The sequence below is a fragment of the Sinocyclocheilus anshuiensis genome, unplaced genomic scaffold, assembly GCF_001515605.1.
Source record: "Sinocyclocheilus anshuiensis isolate Anshui unplaced genomic scaffold, SAMN03320099.WGS_v1.1 scaffold632, whole genome shotgun sequence".
In the NCBI taxonomy this organism is placed as follows: domain Eukaryota; kingdom Metazoa; phylum Chordata; class Actinopteri; order Cypriniformes; family Cyprinidae; genus Sinocyclocheilus; species Sinocyclocheilus anshuiensis.
In genome coordinates this window covers 180908-185960 of record NW_015554090.1, presented here as the reverse complement: position 1 = coordinate 185960, position 5053 = coordinate 180908, and positions in this window count along the sequence as shown.

The window sequence follows — 5053 nt, the reverse complement described above, 5'->3', positions numbered from 1 at the left end:
CTTCCGATGAAGACTCTTCTGACCTGCCTGAAGAAAATAAGAAGGTGAAAAAGAGAAGAAAGGAAAAGAAAAAAAAGAAAGCAAGGTCAACACTCCATCCTCTTCAGATGAATCTTTTTCCACGTCTGATTCATCGGTTTCCTCTTCACCACAAAAAAAAAGAGGAAGCATAAGAAAAAAATCAAGAAAGACAGCAAAACGCAGAATGAAAAAAAAACTAACAGAAGAGGTATGTTGCCATTGTCATAATGTATATTATGTTCCAATAATTATGTCATCATCATTATTAAAATAGTGTCCTTAAGTGCTTTGAAAAAGTCTTAGTGTAAAATGTTGTATAGTAAAATGTAGCGAGCGTTTTATTTAAAAAAAAAGCCATAAATACTTTGCACTTCTCATTTAAAGCCAGGGACACACTGCACGATTTTTGGCTTTCCCAGACGAAAGATTGCCATCATGAAACAATCGTGGTGATTTCTGTGATTGTGGCTTCTTAAAGGTGGTCTTATGTCATAGAGTGAGAAAGGTTTAAAGACAGCTGTTGTCACGGTCTTGTGACCAAAGATAGCCTATGATCATTTGCTGACAGTGTCAGAAATTCAGCAGTGTGTTTGCTGCTACGGCCTACGTCTACTGACCAGCCAGTAAAAATGCAACACGAAATGGTGCTTAATCAATGTGATACGGCACTAAAATTTAAAACTGCTTACCTCAAACTCTTTTCCATTCCTCTTTCACGGCTTCCTTTGTTTTTCAGCACACAGAAACCACAACTTCCGAAGTGCGATTCATCATGCTTTTCTGTTTAGCAGTAGTGCGTGCTGATGGCATTTTATTGCTCTATAGTAACTTGAGTCGTAGCCTACGAGTCAACAGGTGTCATCATCGTACAATCAACATACATCCTACCCAGGATGATTAGATCCATGTCGCACAGTGTGATCTGCAATCATCTTATAAGATTGCTGAAATCGCAGTGTGTGGCAGGCTTTACACCATAAATTAATATTTGCAGTAACCAACTTTGTTCACGTAATCCCAGATTCATTCTGATGACATCCTTAGTCTGTATAGTGTTAATTAATTTAAGTACTTAAAAGATGTTTAACATATTTAACTGGTTTTGCAGCAAAAGACAATCAAATTTCTTAAATGAATTCAGTGAATTTAATGAATGTCAATGATCTGACTAAAGGGGATTTTCTTTTTTTTAAATAAAGCATTTTAATAACTGATCAATAACTGCCCATTAACAATAAAGTGAAATTACTAAACCTAATCATAAGAGCCTGATAAAAAATGCTACTATAAAACATGTCTATAAAACATACTATAAAACAATTAGAGGCTTTTGCAAATGAATTCTTCATATATTAAATGGTCTTACTGGCATTACATACTAAGCATGCACCTTTGATCTTTTCCAGTGTTTCTGCCAGAAGATGCAATCCAAAGATACAGAAATGTCCTGCACTACTTGGAACAGGGAATAACCAAAACGCTGGCTTACCACAAGTGTGGGGTGGACCGCAAAACATACTGGATACTGCAGCAATAGCAGAGCTAGAAGCTCGTGACGCTGAAGCCTACAAGACATTGCGTGAAAAGTTTCATAGAGGCCAGAAACTGTCAGAGTTTGCCAAACATCGCAAAGAAATGTGCGCAATGGAGCCACTTCGAAGCATCATCGAGGAAAAAAAGAAGAATGGCATGCTTATCGACCTTTGCCAGAAAAAAAAGTAACTTGAGTTACACGTGTTAGAGAAACATTGCCGAGGTTGAAGTTCAGGCATACACAATATTTGCTGTCATCTTATCTATTGTTATATTTGGTAAGTTCCTAGTAATTTGCTGAAAATTTTGGTTTTAGAAAATTTCCTTTAAAACAGTGTTCACCTTTTGATTGTTTTGTGAAAATAGACACAAAATTCACTGAAAACGTTATCAACACTTATTGCAATAAATGTAAATGTTCTTATAATTTGTCATTTTTTAAAGTAGAATTAAGGTTCTTTATTACTCACTGGTTCTCAATGTTTTCACTTTAGAATACTGTTCTAGGTTCTAAGTAATTCCTTGAGAATGATGTGGTAATTATTTTTTAACGATTTTCCCTCAGTCATTGCCTTAAATACAGAATACATTTGGTATCACTTTATAATAATGATGCTATATCCTGAGGAAAACAGACACACAAAATGTATATAAAACCATAAACATACCTGAGGCATGTTGGCAAGGCACTTAAGAGTGGGATGGGGTTCCATCCTGAACTTCTGGTTGCAGACAACACTTACATTAAAAACATTATTATCATCAACATCATTAATGTGGTATCCAGCTTTATTTTAAATTGTCGACAGCGCATTATTATAACGCGCATCAAATGCACAAGCAATGAATCTCTCTGCTTACATGCAGAATCTCAATCCATTCTCTCGCACAAAACTGGACTCACAGAAACTTTGACCTGCATGTGCACTCATGAATCTCTGTGTGCTCTTTCACTAGAATTGTCTTGTCTCCTGGATTTAATGCTGCAAGAAGAGCAACATTATAGCGTGGGCACCCACAGACAGAAACATTAATTGGCGCATATGCGAACGAATGTAAATCAATGTTTAAACAGCATATATAACAGTAGTAAATTTATCTAACAACATTATTACTAAAGAGGAAGAAAGGGCCACAACCTGATACTGTGCATCACTGTTCATTAGTAGTTACTTAATAGTTATTCCTTCTGAAGCTGAATTAATGGTTACGTAATAGTAGTTCTTCAGGAGGCATGACTGAATCGAATAGTTACTGATTAACTAATTGTTACTTAACACAATAAAAAAATGCTATTACATATCGATTAGTTAACACATATTCCTTAGTAATTAATAGTAGTGACTTGAGTGTTAATGAAGAATTACCTATTAGTTCTGCAGTAACTCCTTATTAGTTATTAGTTAAATAAGATACAGTATTCTAAAGTGTTACCCTAATGGATTTTATCTTAATACTACTTTTCCTTTTTTTTTTTGTTATGTAGAATTACAACTACTGTAAAAGTCTTTTTTTAGAAGTTGTAAAACTTGTAGACTAAAACAAACATTGCAGTACTATTTCAGTCTTTCTACTTCAAAAAAATAAATTCGATGTGTTATTTGGCGTTTCTTTGTAATTATTTGTGAAATTTACTTAAAAGAAAAAAAAAATTATTTAAAGTCATTTAAAACTAAATCATGCACCACTTTTTTGTGTAAACAAATAAATACATTACAAAATTCACGTTTAATGTAGACCATGACTTATGGTGTATAACAGAAAGCTGTACCTCAAATCGTTGTGCATATGACTTTAATAATGACATAATCAAGGTTTGATTTTCAGGGAACACGTGAACTGATAAAATGTGTAGCCTATACACGGTTACAGTTTTTCTCAATTGCTTAAACACATTTCTTGAAAGTATGCCTCTTTCTTGCAAAACTCTAAATACAAATCCATAACTTCTAACTCAATTCCCCAAACTTCCTATATTCAGGTCAAAATGAAGCTCTCCACTCAAAACAACTCAATCTTGCTAAAAAAGTAAACTTCAGACATGACACACAAACCCTCAAAAAACACACACACACACACTACAGCACAGTCTTACACACTGATGAGATGAATTCAAAACAATGCTACAAAAACCTGTAATAAGTTATGTTGCTTGTGGTCCTTCCACAAGTGGCACGAATTTCATATTAGACTGCTTGTCTACTTGCCCTTGCCCTTCCTCGTTGTCGTCGTCCTCCTCCTCCTTCTCCTTCTCCTTCTCTTTCTCCTCTTCCTCTCCGTACTCTGATGAAGCCTGCCAGTGTCGGTGTGATGAGATGTGACATGATTATTATTATTATTATTATTATTATTATTATTATTATTATTATTATTATTATTATTATGATGAACCCTAAGTGCAGTCAGGAGAATCTGCATCTGTCTGTCAGGAAAGTCATTTAGACAAGTTTCACAGCTTCTTCAATCTTACATTATCCTGTTGTTTTTAAATTGTTTATATTTCAAGGAATCATGTTTCAGCCCATTACCTGTTCAGGTAGTTTAACTATTTATTGACATGATTTTGAAGGTCTTTGTCTTCGTACATTTATGAAGAGCAATAACAGAAGCCAGAAGACTAATTCTCCACAGGTTCCTCTGGATATAATGGCTTTTCAGTTTTCGAGTAAAACAAGGTCTGTGGTAAATATAAATGGACAATATTTAGATGTCTTTCTCTATCACAGGGCTGTCCAAACTCAGTCCTGGAGGGTGTTCTGCAGAGTTTAGCTCAAACTTGCCTCAACACACCTGCCGAGAAGTTTCCAGCATGCCTAGTATAACCTTGATGAGCTGGTTCAGGTGTGTTTAATTGGGGTTGGAGCTAAACTCTGCAGGACAGTGGCCCTCCTGGACCAAGTTTGGACAGCCCTGGTTTAAGGAAATGGGTGTGCTTTTTTTTTAAATAGCGTGATGGTTTTGAAATTTTAGTTCAAAAGCCTGGTTATAGTGTTTTATCAATCGAGAAAAACTGTAATAAAGTACATTAAACATAAATACTGTAATACTCGTAAATCCCAAAATCTATAATATTACATATAGGTAACAAGCTCCAGCGGATGCAGAGTACTGTTACTGCTCCATAGACCAGACCACCTCTGCCTCACCACCCTCCTGGACTTTTTGTTGTTTTGGGTGGTTCTTTAAGGTGTCTGGAGCCACCTTTTTTGTAGGGGGAATATGTAACGTGGTTTTGGGTTTTGTTTCAAGTTTAAGTTTCATGTCTTTTATTTAGTAATTTGCCTTTATTCATGTTTCCTGTTCCTGTAATGTGTTTCCTTGTTCCCTTAGTTCTTTTATTGTATGCTCCCCTGTTTCTGTGTCTTGATCTTATTAGTTCTTTTATTGTATGTGTCATGTTCCCTTTCAGTCAGTCACGTTCGACGTTACGTCAGTCGTGACTGACGAATTGGGATCTCGCCCGAGAGCCCAATCACCTTCGAGTGTTAACTAAACAAGC